At 36.3% G+C, this 15,950-nt stretch overlaps 1 long non-coding RNA gene across 2 annotated transcripts in view; it reads right to left on the bottom strand.

Annotated features, from left to right (window-relative positions):
• Positions 1-15,950, bottom strand: part of LOC123381235 — a 296,498-nt gene that overhangs the window by 260,371 nt on the left and 20,177 nt on the right. Inside the window, exon 3 of one of the 2 annotated variants that reach the window (XR_006588018.1) lies at positions 5,318-5,374. The exons of the other annotated variant lie outside the window; for it this stretch is intronic. This is a non-coding gene — a long non-coding RNA (uncharacterized LOC123381235). Of the gene's footprint in view, positions 1-5,317; positions 5,375-15,950 lie in introns of those variants that run through there. 2 annotated transcript variants of the gene reach the window in all.

Here is a 15,950-nt window from a genome sequence, read left to right on the forward strand (position 1 = left end):
AAATTAAATAACACAATTCCACGTAATACTGAAATCAAAGAAAAAATCCATAAGAGAAATTATAAAATATTTCTGGTGTGTGCCCCTTGACACCCCTCTGGTAGTCTTTCCAGGGTCAAGGAAAGAATGGAGACAAAGGCTGATGATGATCTAATCTAAATGTAGTCTCTTACATTCTTTCAATTTTTTATTTTGAAATAATTATAAATTCACAAAAAATACAGAGATATCCTAGATACTTCACTTCAGTTTCCCCCAACAGTTATATCTTAGTAACTATAGTTACTCAAAATCAAGAAATCTCAGGGTGCCTGGCTGGCTCAGGTGGAAGAGCACATAATGCTTGATCTTGGGGTCATGAGTTAGAGCCCCATGTTAGGTATAGAGATTACTTAAATAAAAACTTTTTTAAAAATCAAGAAAATTCAAAACCAAGATATTGACATTGTCATTTTCTGTCCCTTTGGTCACATTTGTACATTCATGGAACCATCACCACAATTAAGATACTGAACTATCACCACAAAGATCTCTTGTGCTACTCCTCCCCCACCATCCCTAAACTCAAGCAACCACTAATTTATCTCCATATCTATAATTCTATCATTTCAGAAATGTTATATAAATGAAATTAAACAGTATGTGGCCTTTTAAGATTGATGTTTTTCACTCAGCATTATGCCCTTGAAATTCAGCCAAACTATTATAGTTAAGTAGTATTCACTGTCCTTTTTATAGTTAAGTAGTATTCACTGTATGGATATGCCACCATTTGCTTAGCCAATCACCTATGGGTTGTATTGTAGGACGTTTTGGTTGTTTCTTGGAACTATTATAAATAAAGGTATGAACATTTACATAAAGGTTTTTTTTTTTAACATAAATTTTCTTTTTCTCCAGGATAAATGACAGGAGTCACTGCTGGATTATGTGTTAAATACATGTTTAGTTTTTTTTAAAAACTGCTAAACTATTTTCCAGGGTGGCCATACAATTTTATACCCCCACCTGCAATGTGTGAGAGATACAGTTTCTCCCTTTCCTCACCAGAATTTGGTACTAGCACTATTTTTTTTTTAATTTTAGCTATTATAGTAGGTATGTTAGGAATATCTCATTATAGTCTTCATTTGCATTTCCCTAATGGCTAGCGATGTTGAACATTTTTTCATGCACTAATGCCATCTATATAGCTTCTTTTTTTTTTTAATTTTTTTTTCATTTATTTATTTTTGAGAGACAGAGAGAGCACAAGTGGGGAGGGGCAGAGAGGGAAGGAGACAGAATCCAAAGCAGGCTCCAGGCTCTGAGCTGCCAGCACAGAGCCCAACGCGGGGCTCGAACTCACAAACAGATCATGACTTGAGCCGAAGTCGGATGCTCAACCAACTGAGCCATGCAGGTGCCCCTATATAACTTCTTAAGTGAATGAAGAGTGTCAAGGTCACCTTGGAAAAAGATCGCGTGGGATGGGAAATATTATTGCCTCCATTTTTAGAAAATATAGTCTACTACAGGCTAATGGAAAAGTGGATCTTGAGCTAAAAAGGATTTGGATAGGCAAGTAGCAAGGAAAAACATGTTGAGTGTATAGTGTTATGTATACTCTATCATTGCAAAATTATAATTTCCCATGTTTTTAACCTCTACTTTTCCTCTTTTTCTCTGCAGCCCTGCACATCAAACTATCTTTCTCCTTTAAGAAGCTTCCTTAACTTTTCCCAATCTCTTCCAACATCAGTTCAGAAAACAACAAAAGGATTATATTGTGACTGTTCATCCTTTGAATGTGGGGAGGATATAAGGTCCATGTGATACGCAAGGTCATATGAAGGAAAAGGAGTTTTACAAATCGAAAGAGATAAGGAAGGGGACCCTACTTTTTCAATATATAGAAATTTATTTCAATATATAGAAATTTCAATATATAGAAATTCAATATATAGATTTCAATATATAGAAATTTATTTCTGTCTTTTCCCAGTTAAGTGTATTTATGAATTACTAACCTAACCTTTATACAATGGCTACAAAATGCAAAGAGAGGGTGCCTGGATAGCTCAGTCAGTTAAGCATCTGACTTCAGTCCAGGTCATGATCTCATGGTTTGCGAGTTCAAGCCCCACATGGGGCTCTCTGATGTCAGCACAGAACCTGCTTCAGATTCTCTGTTCCCCTTTCTCTCTGCCCCTACCCCGTTCTCTCTCTCTCTCTCTCTCTTTCTCTCTCTCTCTCTCAAAAATAAACATTTTAAAAAATTCATCTTTAGGGGCGCCTGGGTGGCTCAGTCGGTTAAGCATCTGACTTCGGCTCAGGTCATGATCTCGCGGTCTGTGGGTTCGAGCCCCGCGTCAGGCTCTGTGCTGACAGCTCAGAGCCTGGAGCCTGTTTCAGATTCTATGTCTCCCTCTTCCTCTGACCCTCCCCTGTTCATGCTCTCTCTCTCTCTCTCTCTGTCTCAAAAATAAATAAGTGTTAAAAAAAAAAACTTAAAAAAAATAATAAAAAATTCGTCTTTAAAATAAAATAAAATGCAAAGAAAAGGCAAAGTGAAGATAACACTGACAAAGCAAATGCAACACCAAACATTAAGAAACCAGCCCAATCTTTTCTTCATCAGACTATCTTAATTTAAAAACACTAACAATATAATCAAATCTGCCAAGAAGCTAGCCAAAATGAATCTAAATTACTTCTTAAACTATTTAAAGCAACTGCAATTATCATTAACAATGAACTTTATTATGTACTAATATGCTACTAGTAATAGAGGTACCTGTATATATGACTTACAGATACACAAAGATCAACAATCAGAAAGGTTTGGACACTACTGGGCAAAAGCATTGTTAGCACAGAGCTCTGCCCTTCTCTCCCCTTACCTAACCCCCAGGTTAGACTGCTTGTGTGAAGGTCAGGCTGCTGGTTTCAACTCCTACCCAGACTTCCTGAATTCCTAGGTTCTCTGTTCCATCTTCCCCCGGGTACAGGTGCCTGGAGGACATATGGCCCTAGGTACCACTGAATGACTTGAGCCTGTTTCTCTTTGCCTCAGTTCTGGATAGATTGCCGAGGTTTGCAACTAGACTCTCATCTCCATCTCTAAAACTGGTACTAGAGCCAATCATCTAAATTGAATATACTTCTTTTTTTTTTTTTAATCTTGATCTCTCCTTGGTACCTAAGAATGAGACTGGCAGCCTATGTGACTGGGACAAAACAAAGAACAAGGCAAAGAATGCCAACACCTACAGTTCTAGTGAGTCATTTACAACAATTTGCTCTGAGTATAATGTTCTTAAAATCCAAAGTTAAGAATAAACTTTATAGGTTACTAAAAAATAATAATAATGTAGTGCTTAATGGAAATATCAAGAACCAACTATCAAATACCAAGTGCCTCCCCAACATAAAGATACATGTACAATGACACTTTCTGACTCCCATGCTCTGTTGGTCTATGAGTTCCTTCAAGACAAGAACCATGCCTCAATGCATTGTTGTTTCCCCAGGCCTAGCACTGAAAATAATAATTAGTATTATTTTTAACCATTGCTACTACTTTTTAACATTTACTATGTGCCAAATTCTTGCTAAGTACATTGAAAATATCACCCCATTTAATCCTTGTAATAACGTTATTATCCCTCTTTACAGATGAAGAAACTAAGCTCAGGAGCCAGGTATCTTACCCAAGAACTTAAAACTAGTACATGGTTGAACAGGGTTTTGAGTTCAGTTCTTTCTCATTTTGGAACCAAAACTCCTAACAACTATACTAGAATGCCAAGGAGGAAAGAATTGGAAGGACAGGAAGAGAAGCTTGCCACTGTGCTCCAAGCCAAAAGTAAAGACATGTTGCTACTTAGAAACTGTGACCTCCAGCCATGTTTCCAGCTAATTACACCTTCTCTGACATTAAAGACACTGGTCATGACACTCTCAGACACAGGAAAGCTCCTTCTAACATGGGTCACCGAAAAAAATAAACTGTAGTGACACAGGTATAAAGTGAAAATAATAAATGTGAAATGAGCTTTTGTAAAGGTAGCTGAGGTTACTTTTCCTTGGTGAGTCTAGTTATTATTGCAGCACATAAAATGAAGCTATTTGCAAATTCATATCTCTTAATTTGGCACAAGGTAGCAATTTAAAGGAAAAAAGTATGTGTGGAAAAAAAAAATCACTGCTTACAGCAGCCCTCAGAACCAAAGAATGATGCAATTTTCACTGCATGTCTCCTCAAGTTGGAGAATTCATTAGCACCTATATAGTACTTAGGTAATTTCAGACAAAGCAAGTTGCAATATTTAACCATAAGTTCATTTTGCTTTGTAGTTCTATGACTTCATATTGGAAGTTTAAGCACACCAATTACTACAACTTTAAATACAGATATAAAATACTCATTTCAAGCTCTTTCTCTTTTAAGTCTTTTTCAATCATAACATTTTCTAAGTAATAAACTTCCCAAGGGCTTATTCTGGGAAGCCCTTATTCTTAGTTTTAGACATAAAAATTGAAAAATATACTATATTGCTCTTTTCTGCTCAATTCTATATAGTTTTTACATCGATTTTCTAATAGTAAATAATGTTTAAGATAACTGACCAGCTTCCGGTTAAGCATCCACTGGAAACTGTCTCGGGTCAACAAAGGTGGGCCCCATCAGCCTGATATGCACTAAATAACCTGACCCTGGCCAAAATTGAGTGCTCAAGCACGGATATATAATCTAACCTCTGTCAATCTGATTCTCCCTCCTGGTGGGGGCGGGGGGGTGGCGGGAAGGCAAGAATTCTACCACTGAACCACCAATGCTCCCTCCTGGGGATTTAGAATTGAAACCCAATTCTAATCAGCCTAAGGCCCCTTGCTGAAATTGAGTTGCTGCAGGGATTTTTTTCTCCCCCATCAACACTAAGAGGCAAAAATAACAAAGGTAAAAATTACATTATCTTAACAACATATACCAGTGCTATAGACTGAATTATAGGTATACCTCACAGACAGTGGATGTTCATTCAGCTCCAGACCACCACAATAAAGCCAGTATCACAATCAAGCTAGTCAAATGAATTTTTTGGTTTCCCAGTGCATATAAAAGTTATGTTTACACTATACTGTAGTCTAAGTGTGCTACAGTATTATGTTTAAAAAAACAATATACATTCCTTAATTTAAAAATACTTTATTGGGGCACCTGGGTGACTCAGTCGGTTAAGCATCCAACTTCAGCTCAGGTCATGATCTCAAGGCTCATGAGTTCAAGCCCCACTTTGGGCACTGTGCTGGTGGCTCAGAGCCTGGAGTCACTTCAGATTCTGTGTCTCCCTCTCACTCTGCCCCTCCTCTGCTCACACTCTGTCTCTCTCTGAAAAGTAAATAAACATTAAAAAAATTAATAAAAATATTAACAAAAAATGCTAACCATCATCTGAGCTTTCACGAAATTATTAACTTTTTGCTGACGGAGGGTCTTGCCTTCATGTTGATGGCTGCTGTGGTGGTTGCTGAAGGTTGGGGTGGCTGGGGCAATTTCTTAAAATAAGACAACAATGAAGTTTGCCTCACTGATTGACTCTTCCTCTCATCACTAATTTCTCTGTAGCATGAATGTTATTTGATAGCATTTTGTCCACTGTAGAACTTTTCAGACTTTATTCATCTTATAACTGAAAGTCTGTACTCTCTTTTTTTTTTTTTAATATTTTTTTTCAACGTTTTTATTTATTTTTTGGGGGGACAGAGAGAGACAGAGCATGAACGGGGGAGGGGCAGAGAGAGAGGGAGACACAGAATCGGAAACAGGCTCCAGGCTCCGAGCCATCAGCCCAGAGCCTGATGCGGGGCTCAAACTCACGGACCGCGAGATCGTGACCTGGCTGAAGTCGGACACTTAACCGACTGCGCCACCCAGGCGTCCCAAAAGTCTGTACTCTTTTACCAGTCTCTTCTATTTCCCCAATCACTGAGTTTCCCAGGAACTACCATTCTACTCTCTTTTTATGTGTTCGGTTTTTTCTGAGTCCACATATAAGTGATACCATGCAGTACTTGTCTTTGCCTGGCTTATTTCACTTAGCATACTGTTCTCCAAGTTCAACCATGCTGTCACAAGTGGCAGAATTTTCTTCTTTCTCGTGGCTGAATAATACATATATACATAAACAATATATAATACATATAGAGTGGAATATTATATATCTATTATAATATTTATGTGATTAAGAATAATATATATCACATTTTCTGTATCCATCAATGGATATTTTGGTTGTTGCCCTATGTTGGCTATGTGAATATGCTGCAATAAACACAGCAGTACTAATATCTCTTTAAGATACTTCTTTTCCTTTGGATGCATACACAGAAGTGAGATTGCTGGATCATATAGCAATTCTAATTCAAGTTTCTTCAGGAACTTTCATACTATTTTTCATAGTGGTTGTACCAGTTTACATTCCCACTAACAGTGTACAAGTGTTTCCTTTTCTCCACATCCACATCAGTTTTTGTTATCTTTTGCCTTTTTTATAACAGCTACCTTGAGCTGAAGTTGGATGCTTAACCGACTGAGTCACCCAGGTGCCCCTAATAAGTTGTGAGGTGATATTTCATTATTTTGATTTGCATTACCCTGATAATTAGTGATGTTGAGCACCCTTTCATGTACATATTGACCATTCTTTGGGGAAAATGTCTTTTCAGGCCCTTTGTCCATATTATCTTTGGGTTTTATATTTTTGGTTTTGCTACAAGTTGTATGAGATCCTTGTATATTTTGGATATTAACCACTTATCAGATATGTGGCTTGCAAATATTTTCTCCCATTCAGTAGGTTGCCTTTTCATTTTGTTGACGGTTTCCTTTGCTGTGCAGAAACTTTTTAGTTTGATGTAGTCCCACTGCTTATTTTTGCTTTTGTTTCATTTGCTTTTGTTGTCAAATCCAGAAAAATCATTGTCAAGACCAATGTCAATGAGCTTACCGCCTATTTTTATTTCCAGGAGCTTTACAGTTTCAGGCCTTACATTCTCCAATCCATTTTGAGTTAATTTTTCTTTATGGTGTAAGATAATGGTCCATTTTCACAAATGGCAGAATTTTCTTCTTTCTCATGGCTTAATAATACATATATACATAAACAACATATACAATATATACAGCATGGGACTGTCCAGATTTCCCAACACTTTTTATTGAAAAGACTGTCCTTTCCCCATTGTATGTTCTTGGCTCCTATGTCACAAATTAATTGACCATATATGTGTAGATTTATTTCTGAGCTCTCCATTCTGTTCTATTGATCTATGTGACTGTTTTTATGCCACCACCATACTGTTTTGATTACTATTCTTTGTAATATAGTTTGAAATCAGGGAGCATGATGCCTCCAGCTTAGTTCCTCTTTTTCACAATTGCTTTGTCTATTCAGGGTCTTTTGTAGTTTCCTACAAATTTTACAATTGTTCTATTTCTGTGAAAAACATCATTGGAATTTTGATAGGAATTGCACTGGATCTGTAGATTGCTTTGGGTAACATTTAAACATTTTAATAACATTCCAATCTATGAGTACAGAATATCTTTCCATTTATTTGTGTCTTCTTCAATTTCCTTCACCAATGTTTCCTAGTTTTCAGCATATGGATCTTTGACCTACTTGGGTAAATTTATTCCTGAGTATTTTATTCTTTTTGATGTGATTGTAAATGGGATTGTTTTCTTACTTTCTCTGTTAGTTAGCTGTTAGTGTATAGAAATGCAACTGATTTTTTATATTGATTTTGTATTCTGAAACTTTACTGAATTCATTCATTAGTCCTAACAGTTTTTTGGTGGAGTCTTTAGGGTTTTCTATATGTAATATGTCATCTGCAAACTGAGACAATTTTACTTCTTCCTTTTTTATTTTGATGCTTTTTCTTTTTTCTTGTCTTCCTTTTTTATTTTGATGCTTTTTCTTTTTTCTTGCTTAATTGCTCTGGCTAGGACTTCCAGTACTATGTTGCATAAAGGTAGTTGAGAGTGGGTATCTTTGGCTCCTGATCTTAGAAGACAACCTTTTAGCTCTTCACCACAAAGTATTGTTAACTGTGGGTTTGTCACATATGGCCTTTACATTCCTTCTTTACCCAACTTGATGAAATTTTTTATCATAAAAGGATGTTGAATTTTGTCAAATGCTTTTTCTGCATCTATTTAGATGATCGAATGATTTTTATCCTTCATTTTGTTCATATGGTATATTTATTCATTTGCATATGTTGAACCATCCTTACATCCCAGAAATAAATCCCACTTGATCAAGGTGTATGTTACTTTTAATGTACTTTTGAATTTGGTTTGCTAATATTTTATTGAGAATGTTTGCATCTGTGTTCATCAAAGATATTGATTTATAATCTTTTCTTGTAGTGTCTTTTCTGGTTTTAGTATCAAGGTAATTCTGGCCTCATAAAATGAGTTTGGAAGTATTCCCTCCTCTTCAATCTTTTAGAAGAGTTGAAGAAGAATTGGTATTAATTTTCTTTCAGTGTTTGGTGAAATAATTTGATCATGGACTTTTCTTTGTTGAGAGTTTTACAGATTCAATTTCCTTTCTAGTGATTAGTCTGTTACGGTTTTCTCTTTGTGCCTCAATATTGATAGGTCGTATATTTGTAAAAACCTATCCATTTTTTCTAGGTTATCTGTTGTGTTGGATTATAATTGTTCACATTAGTTTCTTATGGTCCTTAGTATTTGTGTTATCAATTTTAATGTCTCTTTCATTTCCAATTTTTTTATTTGAGTCTTCTTTTTTTTCCTTTGTCTAACTAAAGGTTTGTCAATATTTTTATTTTTCAAAAAAACTGGCTCATAGTTTCATTGATATTTTCTACTGTCTTTTTAGTTTCTGTTTCATTTATTTCTGCTCCAATTATTATTTTCTTTCTTCTATTAATTTGGACATAGTTTGTTCTTTTTCTAGCTGCTTAAGATGTAAAGTTATGTTGTTTATTTAACATCTTTCTTTTTCTTGGGACACCTGGCTGGCTCAGTCAGTACAGCATCTGACTCTTGATCTCAGGGGCAGGTTCAAGCCCCTCTTTGAGTGTGAAGCCTACTTAAAAAAAAAAATCTTTCTTTTTTCTTAATGTAGGCATCTATCATTGTAAACTTTCCCCTTAGAACTGCTTTTGCTGCATCCCATAAGTTTAATATTCTGTGCTTCCATTTTCATTTGTTTCATGATTTTTCAATTTCCCTTTTGATTTCCTCTTTGACACACTGATTGTTCAGGAGTGTGTTATTAAATTTCCACACATTTGTGAATTTTTTAGTTTTCCTCTTGTTATTGATAACTAATTTCACACCACTGTAGTCAGAAAAGATACTTGGTATGAAATCAGTCTTACATTTTGCTAAGGCTTCTTATAGAATGTTCTATGTGCACTTGAGAATAATGTGTAGTCTGCTGCTGAATGGAATGTCCTGTGTATGTCTGTTAGTTCCATCTGATCAAATGTGTAGCTTTAGCCCAATGTTCCTTATTAATTTTCTGTCCAGAAGACCATTGTTAAAAGCAAGGCATCAAAGTCCCCTACTATTTTTTTTTTCATCAATGAAAAATGTTACTAGGAGTGGGATTGAGGTTTAAGGAAAGTAAACCATAAAGTGACAAATCTGAAAAGAACCTTAGACAGTCTAACCCATAGTTCTCATTTTAGAGACAGAATAAACAATGCTTAGAGAAAAGAAGAAAATTTTTCAGATCACCAAGTCAAAAAGGGTTTGGTTCAAATTCCTGTAACATGTATTTACTGAATGCTCACTCTATGTCAGGCAGACCCTATGTTAGGTATTGGAGATACAATGTAAAACAAAGGAGACATAGCCTCTGATTCCTTGAGTTTGCTTTTAAATTGAAATATAAGTGACATATTATATTTTATGAGTTTCAGGTAAAAAAAAAAAACCCTGATATATGTATATACTGCAAAATGATCATCACAGTAAGTCTGGTTAACATCCATCATCACACATAGTTACAATTTTCTTGAGATGAGAACAGTTTTTTTAAAGAATGGCAGTTCTTTTTTTTTTTTAATGTTTGTTTATTTTTGAGAGAGAGAGAGACAGAGCATGAGCAGGGGGAGGGGGACAGAGAGAGATGGAAACACAGAATCCAAAGCAGGCTCCAGGTTCTGAGCTGTCAGCACAGAGCCCGATGAGGGGCTCAAACTCCCGGACCCAAGACCATGACCTGAGCCGAAGTTGAGTGCTTAACCAACTGAGCCATCCAGGTGCCCCAAGATGAGATGAGAACTTTTAAGATTTACTCTCTAACATTTTTAAACTTTAAACAGTACAGTATACAGCTTATAAATAGACATTAAAAAAATAAAGTAATTACTCATAAAAGTGAACTCACTTTGCCATTTTGTTAATTGTTTCCTGGTTGTCTTGTAATTCCTTTGTTCCTTTCTTCTTTTCTTGCTCTCTTCCTTTGTGATTTGGTGAGTATCTGTAACGCTATGCTTAGATTCCTGTATCTTTTGTGTGTGTATCTATCATAGGTAATTTGCTTTGTGGTTACCACAAGGCTTACATAAAACATGTTATAGGGGCACCTGGGTGCCTCAGTCAGTTAAGCGTCAGACTTTGGCCCAGGTCACGATCTCACACTTTGTGAATTTGAGCCCCACGTCAGGCTCTGTGCTGATAGCTCAGAGCCTGGAGCCTGCTTCAAGTTCTGTGTCTCCCTCTCTCTCTGCTCCTCTCCTGCCCCCGCTTATGCTCTCTCTCTCTTCAAAAATAAACATTTTTTAAAAGTTAAAAAAATACATGTTATAGATATAACAGTCTATATTAACTTGGTAACAACCTGACTTCAAACACATACTAAAGCTCTACATTTTTACTCTCTATCCCAACATTGTTTTTGATGTCACAATTTACAGCTTTTCACCTTGTGTATCCATTTACAGATTACTATAATTATAGTTATTTTAATACTTTTGTATTTTAATCTTTTTCATAGATGTAAAGTGATATACCTACCACCATTACAATATTAGAGCATCTGAATTTAGATAAGTATTTACTTCACAAACTTTAATATTTTGTATTCTTAGTATCATTTATTTAAAAATACTTCTTAATTTCTTATTTTATTTCATCATTGACCCATGGTTATTTAGGAGTGTGTTATTTAGTTTACAAATATTTGGGGATTTTCCACACAACATTCTTTTATTGACTTTTTAAGTTTACTTATTTTTTGAGAGAGAGAGAACATGCATGACCATGAGCAGGGGAGGGGCAGAGAGAGAGAGAGAGAGAAGGAGAGAGAGAATCCCAAGCAGGCTCCACTGCCAAAGCAGAGCCCAATGCAGAGCTCAATCTCACTAACTTGTGAGATCATGACTTGAGCCAAAACCAAGAGTCGGCCACTTAACCAGTTGCCATCCAGATGCCCCTCTTTTATTGACTTCTAATTTAGTTCCACTGTGGACAGAAAACATACTTTGTATGATTCTAATCTGTTTAAATTTAAGACTTATTTTAGGACACAGAATATGGTAACTTGGTAAATGTTCCATATACCCTTGAAGAGAATGTGTATTCAGTTGCTTTTAGGATGAGTGATCTATATATATCAATTATATCCAATAGGTTGATAGTGTTAAGTGTGATTTCCTTTCTTATTCTATCAATTACTGAAAGACGGAATGAAATGTGATCTCCAGATACAATTGTTAAATATAATTATGGATTTGTGATCTACGTAGATTAGGTGTCCTTGATGAATTACCCCTTTATTTTGAAATGATCCTTTTTTATCCTTGGTAATATTCTCTGATCTGTTTTTAAGTAATCTCTACACCTAATGGGGAGCTCGAACTTACAAAACCCCAAGATCAAGGGTTGCACACTCTACTGACTGAGCCAGCCAGGCACCCAGTAATACTCTCTAATCTAAAGCTTATTTTGTCTGATACTAATTTACTCCAGATGTCTTTTGACTAGTATTAGCATGGTATATCTTTTTCAATCATTTTATTTTTAACCTATCTGGGTTTCCAGATCTAAAGTATCTTTACTGAGGACAGTATGAAGTTGGGCTTTGCATTTTTTTTCCAACTTGACAGAACTCAACTTGTTCTCTCTTAGAGATAACTATTTTTTGTTGATTGATACAATGTCTTGAAAACCTTTGTTTTATACATTTTGTCCTTGTTTTTTCAGGTGATAGGATAAATCTGACCCCTATAAGTACCATCTTGGATGGAAGCAGCAGTCTTAATGTTTCACTCTTAATGTTATAGTACCTGCAACCTTCTTCAAAGGAATGTTCTTGGGTTACTAGAGCCACTTCTTGTGGAGAGGTGGAAGTACCTGAGAGTTTACAAATCCCTGGGGTAGCCAGCAGCTGGTAACTTGTTCGGGGTATGAAAGTCTAGTTCTTTTGCCTCCAAGTGGGATAAACTCTGACTTTATACTTTATGCTTTGGAGCTCCCTGAGACCAGGCTGATGCTGAAATCATATCCTTGCTTTTTTATTCTCTTTTCTTGTCTTGCCTCCCTGACTACCTTACTGACTTCATATTAGAGCACATTTCTAATTAATTACTTGCACCTGAATCCATATCTCAGTGCCAGCCTTTGGAGAACACAACCTAAAATTAGCTTGCATTTTAAAATTGCTTTTCTGTAAAAATGTCTCCTTGATTAGTTTATTTTGCTTTTGCTCCCACATTTTTTGAATTGTTCCATTTGCTCAAAAGAACTTTAGAATAAAAGTGTTGAGCTGAATAGATATTTAGAATATATCCAATCAAACTTCCTTATTTAATAAATGAAGCAATGGTAAAAAAAAAAAAAAAAAAAAAAACTATCTAATCCATGTTTACATAAGAGTAACTAACAGTACCTGAGAGTAACCGAGGCAAGCTTCAAATCAGGTTTCCTAATTTGGGCTTATTCAGGTAAAACATGCTTTTAATTTTACAGTGATCAGGTTTTACTAGGTCTTGGATAGTATGTTGCAAACGCTTACTTATGAACACTGCCAGATATAAATGTTTGTGCAAACTTTTTCTGCAGGTGCAAGTTTGTACTTGTACAGTTTAATTACCTTCTTCATTTTATGATCTTTGAACATTAACCCTTGGTTAATTGTGAGGCAAGTGAACATGTACATTTTAAAAAATCTTTTAAATTTAAATCTCATACCAAAAATCAGTCATATTCCCATATCTCCTCCCTCCCTCCCTCCTTCCTATCCTCTCTCTCACTCTCTCTGCACTCTCATCCTCCCTCTTCCTTCTTTCAGTCATAGGCAATTCAAATTTGAAGTAAAAACCAAAGTCTTCAATACCTTATTAGTGTGCAGCAACTCTACACGGTGCTGTGGTCTTGGGACTGGTATCTCCATTTCCATACTTCTGGATTAGTGGTTTCATCTTTCTTAATTTACTCTTATTTTGTAGAACATCCCTCAGTAGCATCTTAATTATTCTTTCTGGTAGATTGCCTCACTTCACCTTCTATCTCCTGTAGACTTTATTTCTGCTCTCATATTTTTACTTTCCAATATCTCTTTTTTATTCTCCCAAAGTTCTACTTTTAGCTGGCCTTCTGTTCTTACTTTATGTAATCAGTATCTTATTTCTTTGAAGATATTAATATAGTTTTCAAAAAATTATCATTCTGCTCCCTACATTAACTATTTTCTGTAAGTTCATTTTATCTATTGGTTTCTTTTTGTCTCTTTCATGCTACATGCTCTCTATATCTGTTGCTGATATATCTGTTGCTCTCTATCTGTTGCTGATTTGCAACTCTGTGTGCCTAGGTGGGGTTTATTTATTTCTATTAGGGTGATATTGACTGGTTTCTCATCTTTGGCACTATTGACATTTTGGATCAGATCATTATTTGGGGGGCTAGGGACAAGGAAGGATGCATTGCGGTGAACTGTAAGATAGCATCCATAGCATCCGTGGCCCCTACTCACTAGATGCCAGTAGCACACCTCTTCCCCACTTCACCCAGTTGTTTACAACGGGAAATTTCTCCAGACATTGCCAAATGTCCCTTGGAGGCAAAATCATCCCTAGTTAATAACCACTGTGTTATAGTAATGGAATTTTTGAGAGTTTCTTGAGATAAACTCTCCAGTTTTCTGCTTTCTGAGTAAGGAGTATAAACCCGGTTACTAGCATTCAGAAGCCTAGCAAAGGAATGGACCTCCATATCTCACCATCAACATAGAGACCTTGACTTAATCTCTGCCACAGGCAGAATAATGGTGTCTCAAAGACATCCACATCCTAATCCCAGGAACCTGTGACTATTTTATGTTACACAGCAGAAGAGAATTAAAGTTGCAGATGAGATTAAAGTTGATAATCAGCTGACCTTAAAATGGGGAGATTACCCTGGATTATATAGTTGGATTTAAAGGTAGAAGAGGGAGGCAGCAGAGTCAGTGTCAGAATGATGCAACATGAGTGACTGGCCATTTGCTGGCTTTAAAGATGGAAGGGGCCATAAACCAAGAAATGCAAGCAGCCTCCTGAAGCAGATTCTCCCCTACAGCCTCCAAAAAGGAGACTGACATTAGACCATTGAAACCCATTTTGTACGTCCCATCTTCAGAACCATAAGATAATAAATTTATGTCCTTTTAAACCACTAACTTTGTGGTAATTTGTTATAGCAGCCACAGGAAACTAATATAATCTCATTGCTTACCAGTCACCCTCACCTCTGCTTGATATTCTGAGACCAGAACCAGCCTAGGATAATCTCTCCAGCATGAATCAGTAACTCCTACCCCAATCTTCTCTCAAGGTTAAAGAAGGGGCAGTCTCCAGGCATCTAGATTGGGGGAGGGATCTAGGGAGCAAACTGCTCCTTAAGCAGATTTTAAAGTGGTTTGTTGTTGTAGTTGTTGTTTTAGAGAGAAGCAGAGCGTGAGTAAGGGAGAGGCAAAAAGAGAGAATCTCAAACAGGCTCCATTCTCGGCAGGGAATGACCCACACAAGGCTTGATCCCATGACCCTGGGATCATGACCTATGCTGAAATCAACAGTCAGACACTCACCTGACTGAGCCACCCAGATACCCTCTTTAAGCAGATTTTTAACTAATCGTCCCATTTCAAGCCCCCCCCCCCACTCCCCATTTACAGGTATCTCCTGATTCCAATTTCCAATGTTTCCTAGAATTTTGCAGCAGAGATATACTTGCTTTTATTATTGCAAGTACATTTCCTCTTTCTCTGCTCCACTAAATCAATCATCATCATCATTCCTTCTTCCATCATTTTCATTCCTTCTTCCAAAATGTATGGACATCTCTTGCCTGCTACCTCTCTCATTCTTTTTGATCCTTAAGAGTTCATGCTATTGATTCTTTACTGCCATTTGAGCAGGATTTTATTTTATTAATGTTTATTTTGAGAGAGAGCATGAGCAGGGAGGGGCAATGAGAGATGGAGACAGAATCTCAAGCAGGCTCTGTGCTATTAGCAGATCTCACAAACCGCAAGATCATGACCTGAGCTGAAATCAAGATTCAGACACTTAACTGACTGAGCCACTGAAGGGTCCCTTGAGTAGAACTTTAAAAAATGAAAATTATGTAAATGAACACCCATATGTTTAGCTATCATATTTAATGAGTTTTATTTTTAGCTGACATTTTATGGGGCCCTTACTGATTTTTGGATAAAACCTCATGTGAATTACAGCATTTGAAGTTTACAATAACTTTAGGTGTTAGGTTCTATTATTTTCATCCATATTTTAGAAATAAAACAAATGTTTAATTCAGGTGACAAAGCTAATATGGAATAAAACTGGGATGGAACCCAAGTGTTTTGGACTGCCAAAGCCTATTTTCCTAACCAATTATGCAATCTTGTTAATTTCTACTTTTCACTCTAGAGCAT

Source organism: Felis catus, chromosome D3, assembly GCF_018350175.1.
Source record: "Felis catus isolate Fca126 chromosome D3, F.catus_Fca126_mat1.0, whole genome shotgun sequence".
In the NCBI taxonomy this organism is placed as follows: Eukaryota; Metazoa; Chordata; class Mammalia; order Carnivora; family Felidae; genus Felis; species Felis catus.